Source organism: Oncorhynchus gorbuscha, linkage group LG21 (genome assembly GCF_021184085.1).
Source record: "Oncorhynchus gorbuscha isolate QuinsamMale2020 ecotype Even-year linkage group LG21, OgorEven_v1.0, whole genome shotgun sequence".
In the NCBI taxonomy this organism is placed as follows: domain Eukaryota; kingdom Metazoa; phylum Chordata; class Actinopteri; order Salmoniformes; family Salmonidae; genus Oncorhynchus; species Oncorhynchus gorbuscha.
The window spans coordinates 51,135,695-51,152,671 of record NC_060193.1 but is presented as its reverse complement, the minus strand read 5'-3'; the positions used below and the strand labels follow the sequence as shown (position 1 = coordinate 51,152,671).

The 16,977-nt window shown below is 44.2% G+C and overlaps 1 long non-coding RNA gene across 2 annotated transcripts; it reads left to right on the top strand.

The window, feature by feature from the left end:
* Positions 1 to 928: 928 nt before the first annotated feature.
* LOC124007673 lies at positions 929 to 16,024 on the top strand. Of its 2 annotated transcripts, XR_006833987.1 has the most exons (9): positions 929 to 1,339; positions 2,171 to 2,243; positions 9,490 to 9,640; positions 9,885 to 10,076; positions 10,165 to 10,379; positions 10,555 to 10,653; positions 10,854 to 11,021; positions 11,490 to 11,594; positions 12,913 to 16,024. It is a non-coding gene; the product is annotated as an uncharacterized LOC124007673 (long non-coding RNA). The 2 variants fall into 2 exon arrangements; XR_006833988.1 differs by lacking the exon at positions 2,171 to 2,243.
* Positions 16,025 to 16,977: the final 953 nt, after the last annotated feature.

Genomic DNA, 16,977 nt, shown 5'->3' with positions numbered 1-16,977 from the left:
TCGCCTCCCTACCACTGAGGAAGTACAGTTCCCGCTCAGCTCAGTCAAAACTGTTCGCTGCTCTGGCTCCCCAATGGTGGAACAAACTCCCTCATGACGCCAGGACAGCGGAGTCAATCACCACCTTCCGGAGACACCTGAAACCCCACCTCTTTAAGGAATACCTAGGATAGGATAAAGTAATCCTTCTCACCCCCTCCCCCCCTTAAAATATTTAGATGCACTATTGTAAAGTGGTTGTTCCACTGGATGTCATAAGGTGAATGCACCAATTTGTAAGTCGCTCTGGATAAGAGCGTCTGCTAAATGACTTAAATGTAAATGTAAATGTTAATGATACTTTGGCCACTACAAAAAAAATGAAATTCTTAAATACATGCAATTTTCTCATTTTATTGACATACTGTTGTATTCCTTTCATTCCTATGGAGGACCGCTCCTTCTGGGGAGTGCCAATAGGGCGGCCGGTGGCTTCAAAGCCTCTCATTGGCCAATACATATAATCAACAATACAGGTTATCATTGGTTATTGTCTTGCAATGTTTGTGTGAATGTTTTATGAAATCCAATAATATAAATCTATAAAAAAATATATATATTTGTAAGTCTGGGATAGACTCTATTAAATAGACCACTCTCCTACTTCTCAGCCAGTGATGCTTATTTTCAAACAGCACCTAGCAACACATTTAGGGACGTTTAAAATTTATTTTGAACTTTCAGCAACTTTTGAAAAGTGACTCAAACGCTAAAATGCAGGCATTTTCTCTATAAATTACACAAAAACAATTTTCTCTGTCACACACTCAGTCACAACACACGTGCCTGGCTACAAAAGTGCATTGTGAGTGACGTCGGCAGCATGCGCTCAGCTCGTGCACAGCCAGAAGCAATTTCAGCTCATTTCAAATCATTGTTGGCTGACTGCAGCAGGAGTGGTAGGGGTTCGACGAGCCAAACCCAATGAATATAGTTGGTCACGAATGTTTGATCTTGAACAGAACTTACAACATCAATCAACATGCCTTAATCAAAAATATACCGCCAGAAGTACAGAAAAGAGTGGGAGTCTGTACCTAAAAAAATGTCAAATCATATTTTTTGCCGAGATGGCCAGTCAATTTGTGTAACGTTATTGTGTATCCAACGTAATGACGCAGTTTTATGTTACAACACAACGTAATTTAGCAACTTTTAGCAACAAATCAACCTGCCGCTCTAGCCATTTACTGTGAAAATTAGTTGGCAACACTGCTCTCAGCTGCTGCTTAGTCACTACATGACTTCGCCTTCCGCGTGTTCACGAGACGGTTCGAAGAAACGTAAATCTATTGTAACGGTAGGCTATTGCAAAGATACTCACAACACAAACAGGTTGTCTAGCAATTTCGTACTTTTTTCAGGAGGGGAGTTACATGCAGATATTTAGGGCAAGCTATATGTAGCCTACACAGCATATCATACAAGTAAGTCACAGACAGATAGTCAATAGCGAATTTAATGTTTTATTATTTTTTTTAAAATCTTTGCAAACATTGGCTAAACTGGAGGCATATTGTTAACTATATGGCAGCATAACTACAAAAATTACATCACTACTCAAAACGCTAATTGTTTTTGTCCAAATGCAATGTGTAGACTGCTTCTTGCTTGTGCTACGGCAATATCATACAGTGAGCTGCAAAAGTATTGGGACAGTGACGTTTTGTTGTTGTTGTTGTTTTGGCTCTGTACTTCAGCACTTTGGATTTGAAATAACACAATGTCTGTGAGGTTAAAGTGCAGACGGCAGCTTTAATTTGAGGGTATTTTCATCCATATCAGGTGAACGTTTAGCAATTACAGCACTTTTTGGACATAGTCCCCCCCCATTTTAGGGGACCAAAAGTATTGGGCCAAATTCACTTCTATGTGTATTAAAGTAGTGAAGTGTAGTTGTATTTGGTCCCAAATTCCTCGCACGCATTGATAACATCAAGCTTGTGACTCAACGAACTGGTTGGATGGGGGAACTATGTAACAAAAAAGTTTCTAAACGGTACACCTGAAATGAAAGCTGTCAGTCTGCACTCATTGTATTATTTACAATCCAAAACTACAAAAAATGTGTCACGGTCCCAATACTTTTGGAGCTCGCTGTATATTTTTGGAACGTTCGTTAAAATCGCAGCTGTTCAGAAATGAGGCAGAGAGAAAAGGCTCCATCATCATATCGATCTAATCGGTTGAGGCTTCAGAAGAGGGTGAGTAAAGAGAGAAACATGAATGTGTGTGAATAGCAGTATGGGATTTGGATCCTTAGATTTGAGAAATAAGTTTCCAGAAGGGAGGGGCGGGAGCAAAAACTGTTTTCGTAGCCTCGGCCTGTAAAGAAACTCCAGCACACTGGTGATCTTGATCCTCCACAACTGCACCAATCTGAAAACACCAAATATAATGACAGAAATCATATTAGATGATTTTGCTTCCACCTATCCAGCTGTTTCATTCAGAACAATGCAGAAGAAGAAGGATAGGACACACGGTCAGGGTGCCACTGTAGACTATTGGGACGCAGGCACTCTGTCAGATGGGCTGTAGTGTAGTGTGGGTGAAACAGGCTACAGATCTGTCTTCTTAGCACAAGCCATACTTGAGCATTCTACAGAACTACATTGCCAACGAAAGAGCGACATGTGTTCCCTCTGAAGTGGCACTCAGGGAGAACCGGCAAGCTGTGTGTGTGTAGAGGGAAGCACGATAGCATGTCTATACCATTTTATCACCTTAAGTGTAACCCCCCTGTGATTCTTGCATGTCCCTGCCCTCTGCTGGTGAATGTGCATTTTTACTTCAAGCCAAGAAAGCACATCTCCATCAAATACACTCTAACCCAGGGGTGTCAAAGTCAAATGGACGGAGGGCCAAATAAAAAATTTAGCTACAAGCCGAGGGCCGGACTGTTCGAATGTTCATTGAAAATTTTTTAAATGACGCATATAGTCTAGTGAACCTAATTGAACCTACTGAAAACCTAACAAATATATTCCAATATGATCAGATAAATAAAGCAATATTTTCTTATGGCTCTGTCAGTAATCTTTAATTTTCAACAGACACAAAAGACAAATTTCCTTTATATAAAAATCCCCATAACATGAACATTAAATGAAAGAAACCGGTATTCAAGGCACCATCAGTAGCCTATATTTTCTATTTTAGCAAAAGTGGGCTAAATTTACTTCAAAGAAAAAAACAATAATAGCAATTTTCTATCATCCACTCAACTGAAATATTTTTCAAATATAATTGGATTGAAATACAATAAAATAAAGTGCAAAAATCTATTAATCAAAAACAACACTTTGTTTAAGGAGAAGTAACATGCAGTGAAAACAAATATTAAACTTTAACTTTTAAACTTGAACTGAGTAAAAACTCTAAATATGTGATTGCACAGTAATGTTCACTTGTTTGAGGTTGAGGGTGATACTTGGTGGTGTCCCATCTTTTCCACAAGTTCATCAATGTTCGGGGTAAGGCTCTGAGCTGAGGAAATCCTCAGAATTGAGTGGAGGTGTTCAGCAGTAAGTCGACTTCTGTGTGATGTTTTGTTCAAGTTCATCAAAGAAAACAGTTGTTCACACAGGTATGTGCTGCCAAACATAGACAACGTTTGAGCAGCCTGGATGCGCAGCTGGGGCATTGTGTCGGGGAGGAAACGGGCGAACTCCGCAGCACCCACTGCCGCATATTTTGCCCTCAGTGCATCATTGCATTGGAGGTCAATCAACTCCATTTGGAGGTTTGGTGGTGAGCTTTCCACGTCAACAGCAAATGGGTTACCGAGCAGTTCCAACCTGCTTTTTTGTGCTTCAAAGTCAGCAAATCGGCGTCGAAAGTCAGCGGCAAGCATACCTATTTTATCAGCCAACTGTGCGCTCGGGAACGCACTGGTAGAGAGCTTCTCTTTCATGGTCTGGCAGCTGGGAAAGTGGCTCAAATTTTCTTTCCGCATCTGCGTCTCCCACAGAGTCAGTTTGGTTTTAAATGCCTTCACTGTACTGTACATATCAGAGATGACACGATCCCGACCCTGCAGCTGCAAGTTCATTGCATTCAGATGACTCGTAATGTCACACAGAAAAGCCATTTCACACAGAAACATTTCGTCTCGGAGTTGTGTTGTGTCTTTCCCTTTGCTGTCCAAGAACAGACAAATCTCCTCACGAAGCTCGAAACATCTTTGAAGCACCTTTCCCTGGCTTAGCCATCGCACCTCTGTGTGATAAGGCAAATCACCATGCTCCGTTTCTAACTCCGTCAGAAATGCCTTGAACTGGCGGTGATTCAAACCTTTGGCTCTGATAAAGTTAACTGTGCGCGTGATGATGCTCATTACATGCTCCATTTTCAAGGCTTTACCGCACAACGCTTCCTGGTGTATGATACAATGATAAGCTGTCAGCTCACCTGTCGCGTTTTCCTCTTGCATCTTTTCCCGTATCTTCGTCACCAGTCCGCTCCTGTGTCCACACATCGCAGGTGCTCCGTCGGTTGTCAAACCCACGAGTTTTTCCCAAGGCAGCTCCATCTCATTTACACATCTTGACACCTCTTCATACAAATCATGCCCCGTAGTTGTGCCATGCATAGGACGTAAAGCCAAAAACTCCTCTGTCACGCTTAGGCTTGTGTCCACTCCGCGGATGAAAATTGACAACTGGGCAATGTCAGAAATGTCGGTGCTCTCATCCACAGCCAAGGAATATGCAATGAAATCTTTTCCCTTTTTCACAAGCTGCTCTTTTAGATTGATGGACAACTGGTCTACTCTCTCGGCAATGGTGTTTCTGCTCAGACTCACATTTAAAAAGAGTTGCCTTTTTTCTGGGCAAACTTCGTCACAAACTTTAATCATGCAGTTTTTGATGAAATCCCCCTCCGTAAATGGCCGGGCTGATTTAGCGATCTCTTCTGCCAAAATAAAACTGGCCTTGACAGCAGCCTGGCCTTGTGATTTGGCTTTTTTGAACAGAGCCTGTCGAGATTTGAGGCCTCGTTTTAATTCCTCTGCCTTTTGTAGCCTTTGTTCCATGTCCATATTCTTGTTTTTGTCCGCGTGTTTCGTTTCATAATGTCTTCTCAGATTATACTCTTTCAGTACCGCCACACTTTCTCCACACAGAAGACACACAGGTTTTCCAGCTACCTCCGTGAACAAATACTCCGACTCCCACCTTGTTTGAAACCCCCGGTTCTCAGTGTCCACCTTCCGTTTTGCCATTTTTGATGGGTATCTGAAAGTTAATTTTACTGTGATGCTGACAACTGCTGTGCCAATAAATATTGAAATGAAGCAGCCTACTGCTCGGTGCGTCACCGTTGCATTGTGGGAAATGTAGTATTGGTGCGTGTAAAAGATCTGCGGGCTGCCGGCTTGCTGCGGTCTGCGGGCCCGGTTCTAATAATAAATCAAGATCATCCCAGGGGCCGTAAAAAACCTTCTCGCGGGCCGGATGTGGCCCGCGGGCCTTGACTCTGACATATGTGCTCTAACCCCTCACATGCCAAAATATACCTGAATTTAACACAGAACATGACATTTTCGTTTTTTTCAATGCTGTCATAGTGAGTAAAAGGCTGTAGTGTTGCCCTTGTGGAGTGTGACTATTTGACATTCACCTGGCTCATCAACGTTCCTGAAGCTGCCTGTCATCATGGTTACACTGTTCTCTTCTCATTACCGTCTCAGTGATGAAAGTAATACGTGTGAGTTTCTGTCACATACACGCCGAGCACACAGACACAGAAACACACACAGACACCTATACACATACATGTCCCTTTTGGAAAGCGCTAATTGTTTTACTTTAACCCTTTACGTTTTCCACATTTATTTATGTTAAAGGATTACTCTAAAATTGAATAAATAAAATGTTTCCATAATGAATCTACACACAATACCCCATAATGACAAAGTGAAAATAGTTTTTTTGAAATGTTTAGCAAATTTATTTAAAAAAACAGAAATACCATATTTACATAAGGGAAAGGGAATACCTAGTCAGTTGTACAACTGAATGCATTCAACTGAAATGTGTCTTCCGCATTTAACCCAACCTCTGAATCAGAGAGGTGCGGGGGGCTGCCTTAATCGACATATAGAAGTTTGGAACCACCAAGACTCTTCCTAGAGCTGGCTGCCCTGCCAAACTGAGCAATTGGGGAAGAAGGGCCTTGGTCAAGGGGGTGACCAAGAACCGATGGCCACAGCTCCAGAGTTCCTCTGTGGAGATGGAAGAACCATCCAGAAGGACAACCATCTCTGCAACACTCCACCAATCAGGCCTTTATGGTAGAGTGGCCAGACGGAAGCCACTCCTCAGTAAAAGGCACATGACAGCCCACTTGGAGTTTGCCAAAAGGCACCTAAAGGACTCTCAGACCATGAGAAACAAGATTCTCTGGTCTGATGAAACCAAGATTTGGCCTGAATGCCAAGCGTCACGTCTGGAGGAAACCTGGCACCATCCCTATGGTGAAGCGTGGTGGCAGCATCATGCTGTGGGGATGTTTTTTCAGCGGCAGGGACTGGGAGACTAGTCAGGATCGTGGGAAAGATGAACGGAGCAAAGTACAGGGATTCTTGCTGAAAACCTGCTCCAGTGTGCTCAGGACCTCAGACTGGGTCCAATGTTCACCTTCCAACAGGACAACAACCCTAAGCACACAGCCATTCCAAGAGTGGCTTCGGGACAAGTCTCTGAATGTCCTTGAGTGTCCCAGCTAGAGTCCGGACTTGAACCAGACCGAACATCTCTGGAGAGACCTGAAAATAGCTGTGCAGCGATGCACCCCATCTAACCTGACAGAGCTCGAGAGGATCTGAAGAGAAGAATGGGAGAAACTCCCCAAATACAGCTGTGCCAAGCTTGAAGCGTCATACTCAGGAAGTCTCGAGCTGTAATCGCTGCCAAAGGTGCTTACTTAACTAAATGTGATAATACCGTTTAAAAAAAATATTGAACATATTCACAAAATATGGGGTAATGTGTTTAGTTTGATGAGGACAAAAACATTTATTCCATTTTTGAATTAGGCTGTAACACAACAAAATGTGGAAAAATTGAAGGGGTCTGAATACTTTCCGAATGCGCTGATTTATTTAAAACTGTTAATTTAGTCAGATGGTAATGTTTTCTGACTAACCTCCATTTTGCTGTTGGACATGTGATCAGGTGATTGTTGGCATTTTTCTGCTTTACCAAATGAGGAGAGTTACAAACTACACACCAGTCAGAGTTGCACTTAAACTACATATTTTTTTTATTAAGAGCTTTGCAATAGTCCTTTTTGACTTTCAATGATGCGCTGTCTCTAATGAAACATTGAAAAGTACCACCAGAAAAGTACAAAGATCTTTTATAGCCAAGATACACCCCTCTCAACTTACATGACTAACCACAGATCTTAGGAACAGTTTACAAGGTTAAGATTTGTATGAAAGATATTTATGAAACATAGCAGACAGTTAGTGCTTTGCCAACAGTTCTCATGGTAAAGACCAGTGTCTGGCCCCCTCCTACTCCAAACTGGAACCCGTCTCACCCTGGTACGGTATAGCACAAAAACATTACCTTTACTATCTGGAATGCTCTTTAGGCTTTATTACCCAAAGACATCGTAAATCGCCTCTGTCAGTGCTATCTCATAGAGGCCCATCCTCAGTGGAACACACACACAATACTCTATTCTGTCGAATGTAACAACTATTATAATGTAATACAAGCATTATAACAATTTTACAAGCATTAAAACATAATCTTGCAATTTTCCCCGACATTGTACAGGACAGGAATCCAGTAGGAGTCTAGGGGCTACACACACAAGCCAGAGTCAAAACTTCCAGAGTTACCTCTGACCTATCCAATAAACTGTCTTGAGTAAACAGTGCATTGAGTTTTTTTTAAGGCATGTCGGAAAATCGAGGAGGAAAATGAGTTCATATCATATTCTTCCACATTGAGTGGAGTGCAGGCACCCCCAAGTTTTGTCAACCACGCGTGCCCCAAAACCTTGAAAAATACGATTGTGTGCATCGCGGTTGGTGCGTGAATATTACAGTAGGTCTCCCTAATTTTGACGAACGTGTCCAGAAAATCCGTTTCGATGTTGTCTCGTAAGCAGATTCATGTTGTTGTAGTTTGTATAGCTTTTAAACGAGAAGAAGTATAAATGTACGTGGCAGTGCCATTAAAATATTTAATTTAGAACTAGTGTGCCAAATGGTGGTGGTCATTGCCAGCTGGTCAAGTCTGGTGACAATTTCAAATTAAAACAATCTAAATGTAGTTACTCTTGCTGAGTAAGTCTTGTAGGATAAGTCCATGTTTTTGTCGGAGAAAAGGAGGATAACTGTTTTACGGTCTGTGATAGACTATATATGCAAAAGTATGTGGACACCCCCTTCAAATGAGTGGATTTGACTTTTTCAGGCACACCTGTTGCTGACAGATGTATAAAATCGAGCAAGCAGCCATGCAATCTCCATAAACAAACATTGGCAGTAGAGTGGCCTTACTGAAGAACTCAGTGACTTTCAACATGGCACCTTCTTGGGATGCCACCTTTCCAACAAGTCAGTTCATCAAATGTCTGCCCTGCTAGAGCTGCCCTGGTCAACTGTAGGTGCTGTTATGTGAAGTGGAAATGTATAGGCGCAACAACGGCTCAGCAGTGAAGTGGTAGGCCACACAAGCTTACAGAATGGGGTTGCTAAGTGCTGAAGCATGTACCGCGTAAAACTAGTCTGTCCTCGGTTGCAACCGAGGAATCTGGGTTTGGCCGATGCCAGGAGTAGGCTACCTGCCTCAATGCATAGTTCCAACTGTAATGTTTGGTGGAGGAGGAATAATGGTCTGGGGCTGTTTTTCATTCCAGTGAAGGGAAATCTTAACACTACAGCATACAATGACGTTCTAGAAGATGATGTGCTTCCAACCTTGTGGCAACAGTTTGGGGAGGGCCCTTTCCTGTTTCAGCATGCCCCCGTGCACAAACCGATGTCCATACAGAAATGGTTTGTTGAGATCGGTGTGGAAAAACTTGACTGGCCTGCACAGAGCCCTGACCTCAACCCCATCGAACACCTTTAGGATAATTGGAACGCCGACTGCGAGCCAGGCCTAATCGCCCTGTAACACTTTTAGTGCCCGATCTCACTAATGCTCTTGTAGCTGAATGGAAGCAAGTCCTCGCAGCAATGTTCCAACATCAAGTGGAAAGCCTTTCTCAGAAGAGTGGAGGCTGTTATAGCAGCAAAGGGGGACCAACTCCATATTTATGCCCATGATTTTGTAATGAGATGTTGGACGAGCACATGTCCACATACTTTTGGTCATGCAGTGCAAGTCATGTATTATAGTAACACTTTCAGTTGACTGTGGCATCAGCTTCTCACAGGATGTCATCTCCTCTCCTTATGTTGACATTGTCCCTCTCTGTTAGGAGATTCACCTGAGATTCAGTCAAGTCTCCCACTCTGGTCGCGTCTAGACCCCTGGGGAGGCTCCATGGAGGAGTACCTGCTGGAGAGGGAGCATACTCTAGCAGTGGTTCTACCAGGAAGCCTGGCGAAAACGGCCCAGATACATGGGAGGTAAGAGGCATACAGACAGAATGTTTCGTTGGAGCCATACAAAATCGTACTGTGTATTTGGAATGGATTGACTTTGTACGAAAAAGTTATGAAAATGTCTCTCGATAAGAGCATCTGCTAAATGACTCAAATGTAAATGGGTTCCTTTTATATTTGAACATCATTGAAATGAAATTAAAACCATGAATATAACTCTATACTGTGGACACTGTAGGACACCTGCACTGTGTTTCTTTCCCTACAGTAAACCTGTGATGGACATACTGGTCACACTCTGTGCCCTGAACCACCTGAATCCATCTGAGTTCACCATAGAACTCCCAGAAACCAAATCTCCTTCAATCCCACCTCTCTGATTGGAGCCATGGAGGCTCACAGGATCCTACTGAAACCTAAAGGGGGAGGGGAGAAGATAAAGAGGCTGTACGTGCCAGAGGTAAATACTAACAAAATGCATCTGTACACACTAGCCACTCTCCAACCTAGGTCAGTTTATGTACTGAAGGGATACTGTTTCCTGAAAGGTCACTGTACGTCTGCTGATCAACTACAAGAAGAACCATAAGGTCGTTGTGAGGGTCAGCCCTAGAGTCCCTCTGGAGCGGCTCCTACCTGCGGTGTGTGTGAAGTGTTTGACCTGGAGTCCACCATTTTAATGAGAGCCAATGGCTCTGAAGAACCTTTAAACCTGAGCAGGTCCCTCGGTGGCTAAGGGAACTGTACGCCAAGGACATGGCAGGTGAGAGATGTCTTTATGTAACTCTGCTTTTGAGTTTTGGTGGCATACTTGTTTCATACCCAAACTGTGTTTTGGAGACTGTCTACAGTATATTATTTACCCACTGAGTGCATCGTGGCTATATACTGTAAATAGGAAAATGCTAACATGGATGTCTATTTCTAATCTTGAACAGCTGCCCCCCCCCCCACCAAGTAAAGGGAAGAAAGAGAAGGAGAAAGAGAACAGAGGATTGTTCTGCTTATTCAGGAGAATTAAGAAGAAACCAGAAGAGGTACTTTATTTTACTCTCCCACAACTTAGCTTTAATATTGTACGTAAGCATTGTGTAAGAAATAGATTTTATACTTTGACTAGATCTGTGGATGCAGTTTTATCTCTCAGCCGTACTAGAATTGAGTGCGTGGTAGGATTTCAGTGTACACTGATTAAGCTTTGTGATATGTGTTTTTTTTCTGTGGTCTTCTTCTAAAGTGTCTCTCAGTGAGTGCCCCTTTCTCACGTGGTCTGAAAAACCAGCGGGTGGCCAGCATCAGCATGAACTCCCTGGGTATCCACTCCTCCAACACCCTGCCCATGGACAACACCATGGCCCCCATGGCAGGCTCCCAAAGCGCCCCTGCTGACCTCAACGTCCAGCCGGTGAGTGACTGGGGGTTAGGGAGTAGGATTTAGGGCTGTGTCTCGATGCTATTTCATGGTTTCCTTTGCTTGTCTGCTTTGTTCAGCCCTTATTTTAAGTGTTTCTAAAATCCCCTATTAGAAAATGGTGGAAAATGAAAAATGATTGGAACCATTTCCTTGTTTGTCCACTAGGTTTTTATGGGAATTATTACACCACTACCGTGGGGCTCTATAGGTGAAAGGACAGGGGATGCTTCCACCATATTGACTTCACCTGATCTGATTGCCTGACTATGTCCTGCGAGTTTAGTGGTTATAGAGAAAAGGACACAAGAAAAGGAAGCATGTCAATACTATTGAGACTCAGCCAATGACTTTAGACTTTAACTAGTGGTTCCAAATCCTTGTTCCCTGACCACAGTGAGAATGTATGGTGGATTTGGAGGATCCTGGGTTAAAGCGTTATTTGTTTCTGGTGTTTTCCAGTTGACCTCTAGGAAGAAGAGGAGAGCCCCCCCGCCTCCTCCCTGTGCCACCACACCATCATCCTCCTGTGTTAACACCCACAATGGATCACCCCTGAGATCAAAGGTCAGTCATTTTGAATCACTAGTTGACTTGACATTTGAATGAACTCTCAGTGTTGTAATATTGAGTTAGATCAGGAATTGGCAACTTTGATGGGGGGGGGGGGGCACAAAAAAACAGAACTTATCATGAGGGGCTGCAGTGGCTCGTGGGTCTGCATACCCAAATCATACAGTTAACCATCCCTGAGTTAGAGGGTGGGCTCATGTCGAATCATATACTGCATATGGTGTCTCACCTGTCTGCTAGTGGTCAATATGTTGGTGGGCTCGTTCTGTTGACTCCTATTCCCCTGTCTGACTGGTTGTCCTTGGCAGTGGTGTTCATCTGTAGGCTGTTAAACACTGATTAGGGCTCCCGGTAGGCGGTACTTCTCAATCCTGACACCTGAGCAGGATTGTAGACCACTGTTCTAAGCAGTGTCCCCTTCTTTCTCCCCTGCAGACGGCGAGTGAGAGCTGCGTCCCCCTTTCCTCTTCCTCTGTGCTGCTCCTTCTGTTCCACTCTCCTCTTGTCCCCGTGGTGAACGATTCTTCTTTCTCCCCTGCAGACGGCGAGTGAGAGCTGCGTCCCCCTTTCCTCTTCCTCTGTGCTGCTCCTCCTGCTCCTTCTGTTCCACTCTCCTCTTGTCCCCGTGGTGAACGATTCTTCCTGCTCTCCTCCATGTTGCTTTTTTGGACTGTCGTGTTTATCACTCGGTTGTCTTCTTTATAAGCTCTTTATTTGATTTCTGTTTCATTTGTTAGTGTGTTGTGCTTTTACCGCCTGTGTAACCTTTCGTTTAGTTTCTCTGGGTTTAGATGGGAGGTTTCTCAGTACAGTAACACATTGCTTTATTTCCTGCAACGTCATAACTGTGCCTTCTAGAGAGACGCACCAGGCAATACACACCTCTGTGTAAATGACGTATATTACCTCACAAGTTCGCTTTTGAATAAAACCACGAAGGGATTTGGTTTGTATTGTCTCCAACTTGTCTTTTCAGTTTTCTTTGTTTTTCTGCTCCTCAGTTGACATGTTCTCTACCATTCCCCTCTTTCTTTTCAGTCATAGTTTAAACTACATCTGTTGAGGAGATAATAGGTTGATATTCCTTGTGTAAATGTATTCGTTCGATTTTAATGAAGTGCTTTGATTAACTTGTTTTGTCAGAAACTGGGCTGTGTCTGTATTGTGTCTATAACCACCTTAGTACTCATTTCAATCACAATCTAATCTACGATCATCTTTGCACCCTTATTTCCTATATTGCAATCCTCAGTTACTCAAACCACCAGCCATTATCTATTCTAGATGAACTTAACAATTTCTGTCTTTACAGGGAATGGACAGTCACTTCACACACTGAAGGAGGAGATGGGAGAGTGTGAGGGGGACCTGGACTCCCCATCCTCATCCCCAAACATCTCCAGGCCTTTGAGTCAGCCTCGGGTGTCCCCCACTCCCCCTTCTACCCCCTCCACTAACCTCTAGAACCTTTCCACCCTCCAATCCCTACCATCCCTCTCCTCGCTGCCCTCCCTCCCCTGCCACCCTAGGGGAGATACTAACCCCTTTCCTGCTTTGTCAAACCCGGGCCAACCTCAAGCATCCTTCGTTCCCAACCCCAAGACCCGTCAACTCCACCAATGAAGGCTTACCTGGGTCCTTGACACAGTCGGGTGGAAGTAAGGGACTCAGTCCCCTCTCTTTACTCAAACTCAAGACCAAGGACCCTGGTGAAGCTTGGAGGAGTCCCAGTCTTGAGGGAGGGGATGACCACATTTACCGTGGTGCCCCTAGGGCCGTCCCTGAAGGAGCAGAGAGGCTTGGAGGTGGACCTGACCCTGGCGAAGACCCAGGCCTTAGACCCAGCACAAACCATTGATGAACCCTCCAATGGTGTTGCTGAACCTGGGTTGGAGCACCACCAGACAAGGAAGAAGACACTGGTATCACTGGAGAGGTCAGAGGTTGAGGGATCCACCCCAGAGCCTGATATGGATTCTAAACTTTCTCCTCCAGGGTTTCCAGAAGGTTCTACTGACTGGGTCTTCAGTCCTCCAACCGTGTCTAGTCCTATCGAGCTTTAACAGACCGCACCAAATTCACCAGTGGTAGTCAAGCAGGAGAATTCTGAGATGGAGGCCCAGGAGGAGTCCGAATCACCCACAGACAGTCTAGATTCAGAACTACAGAAAAGTCTAGAGGTAGAAGTCCCAGAGGAGTCGGATACACTCTCAGAGATACCCAACACATACACAGCTTTGGCCCACACCAATGGAATACCTGGAGATGAGGTGACCTCAACTCCTGAACTACTGGAGAGCAGGGGATTGTTCAGGAAGCCCAGTCTGGTGATAGAGGAGGCAGAAGTGGACCGTTTCTGTTTCCCTCCTCCCCCTCCCCCTGTGTGCTATGATAAGGAGGTGGAGGAGACGGAGCCGGCCCAGTTACGAGTGAGGCCTCCTGGGGGAACAAATCACCGCCCTTCCTCTTATCCTCCCCCTTCTCTTCATACGATGAGTCATACCTTCTGTGAATCAGCAGAGGGAGACAATCAGACTGATGCCTCTTCTTCACCCAAACCGAACATGATTCATTTGACTTCACCCAAACCATACGTGCCTGCAGCCCTGGACAGGAAAACTGCCATTTCCTCCTGCTTTACCCAGGCTGTGGCTCTAGCCGCCCATAAGTCCCAGTCCTCCTGTCCTCGAAGGCCAGCACCAGACTTGCTTCCCTCCCTCTCCGGATCCTCGCCCTCCACTGCTTTACTGCTAACCAATGCGGTGAGTGATGATTTTGACCTGCACTGACACAGTGATGACATGCCCATTTTGCCATTGTAGCAACTGGATTGGACCCAAAACTGAACCATTGTTTACCCCTATCATACTACAATGTGCTTCCTTCTATACATAAAGTTGCCATTCTTAACTTTCATGATTTCTCTGTGAACCTCACATGTTCCACAGGTGAACTCTTTACACCAGTGGAGGCTGGTGGGAGGAGCCATAGGAGGACGGGCTCATTGGAATGGCAGGAATGGAATAAATGGAACGGAGTGAAACAGGGTTTCTATGTGTTGGATACCCTTCCATTCCAGACATTCCAATGAGCCTGCCCTCATACAGCTCACCCCACCAGCCTCCACTGCATTACACAGGAAAGAAGGGATGGGCATATCTTTATGGAAGTGTGTACATTCTACAGTGTGATTATCATTTTTTCTCTCTGGAAAGACGCCATTTGTTACATTAAATGGCGACATATGCCTTTCTAAACAATCCTGGCAGGCTGGTATTCTTCTGAGACACCTTAGTGATTGTCTGTTATCTTCATGTGTATGTGCAAAAGGTGGTGTATGGCTCTGTAGAATACCTCTATGGACATGCTCACACTCTGTGTGACCTGGTGGAGGAAGGACCTAATCTAAACGGGTGATATTCGTGTCTCTTGTCCTACAGGGGCCATAATGGCTTCATAGTAAATCTGTGAAATGGAAGTTTCTGTTTAGGGTGAGGCAACTGCAGTGAAGTAGAGCCGGCCACCACATAGTCACATGACCTCCAAACGGACCCCACTTAGAGGTCGACTGACAAATCCCAAAGAAGCCCAGGCCCCTGTTTTGCACTGGGAGTCAGCGCGTTATAAAAACAACATTTATCCAAGACTTCATCCAAGAGTTTGATTAGTGTACAGGTCATTTTATGTTCACTGAATGTTTGTTTTTGTATCATGCTACCTGAATTAATTGGAGGCAGTGCTGCCTTTTTCTTATGTTATTACGATATTTGACTTTTATGCGAAGATGTATTTATTTGACCTTGGTAGTACAGTATTTATGGGCTCTACATTTTTGTACTTGGAGTTTCCTGCTGACTCGTTAGTGTTGAAATGTGCCAAAACCGAGATTAAATCATACGTAGTAATCTCTCCTCATCATCTCTTTTTGTTTGCCAAGGACAAAACTCTGAAATAAGACGACTTAAAATGTTACATTTCATTCTGTACACACCTTTCTGAGTGAATTATTCTAGATATTTTCCCCCAGACATGTAACATTACTATAAATAAATGATATGCCTTAATCAACTAGTGTGCTGCTTTCTTTTGCCACTGGAGGGCAGGAGCACACCTCACATATCTCCTGCACAGAACCACTGAGTGAGCTGTTTTGTGATCCACACTTGATCAATTATTAGCATTGACATATCCAGATACTAAAGAAGAGCATCAATTATCGTTCATCTTCTTTGTCTTTACTGGTTATACATTTTTTTTAAATGCATTAGTGTGTTTTTATTTCAAGCCTTGTTATCTTTTCAATTATTAAGCTATGGTTGGTATTTGACAAGGATATTCTACAGGGTGCCATGTTTAGAACATTGCAGGAAGATATGTAATATGAAATGGACTTGATGTGAAATAAATCATGTTCTTGCAATGCATTGTTGTTCAGAGTGCAACACATTACTGAATAAACTGAGACGATGTACAGTGTTAAATCTTGTAGTGTTGACATACTGTACCCCTGCCCGAAGGCTGCACTGTGTAACAGTATGCATGGGTGCTGAGTGCATCCACAGTATATTGATTCAGCTCTGGCCTTAGAGAGACACAGCCAGCAAGCAGCGGTCGCTACATAGTCAGGCCTAGCCAGAGCAGATGCAGCCTGTGGTTAAAGTCTCTTTACTACCAGACCAGGGCAGAGCGCTGGGATACACTCCTCTCCTCTAGCTTGTGAGGCTACCTCTGACCCTATCGTGTTTCCACGGTGATCCCCCCCCGGAGGATGTGTCCTGGCCCTCAAGGGCAGCGGCGATGTCATGTGGCTGTTGTCATGGAGAATGCCATTATCGCCCCTAAGGGAGAGTCACGTCTCGAAGGTAGAGGAGAGACACACACCCACACACTGAAGCTACCTAAAGATATCCAGTACAAGTGACAACTCTGGCATTCTCCTTCTTGTGATGAAAGGTTGCATTTCAACCTGGGCTATGATGTTATACACTACATGACCAAAGTATGTGGACAACTGCTTGTCGTACATCTCATTACAAACTCATGGGCATTAATATGGAGTTGGCCTCTCCTTTTGCTATAACAGCCTCCACTCTTCTGGGAAGGCTTTGCACTAGATGTTGGAACATTGCTGCGGGGACTTGTTTCAATTCAGCAATGAGCATTAGGGAGATCGGGCACTGATGTTGGACGATTATGCCTGGCTCGCAGTCGGCGTTCCAATTCATCCCAAAGGTGTTCGATGCGGTTGAGGTCAGGGCTCTGTGCAAGCCAGTCAGGTTCTTCCACACCGATCTTGACAAAACATTTCTGTACAGAACTTGCTTTGTGCATGGGGGCATTGTCATGCAGGAAAGGGCCTTCCTCAAACTGTTGCTAG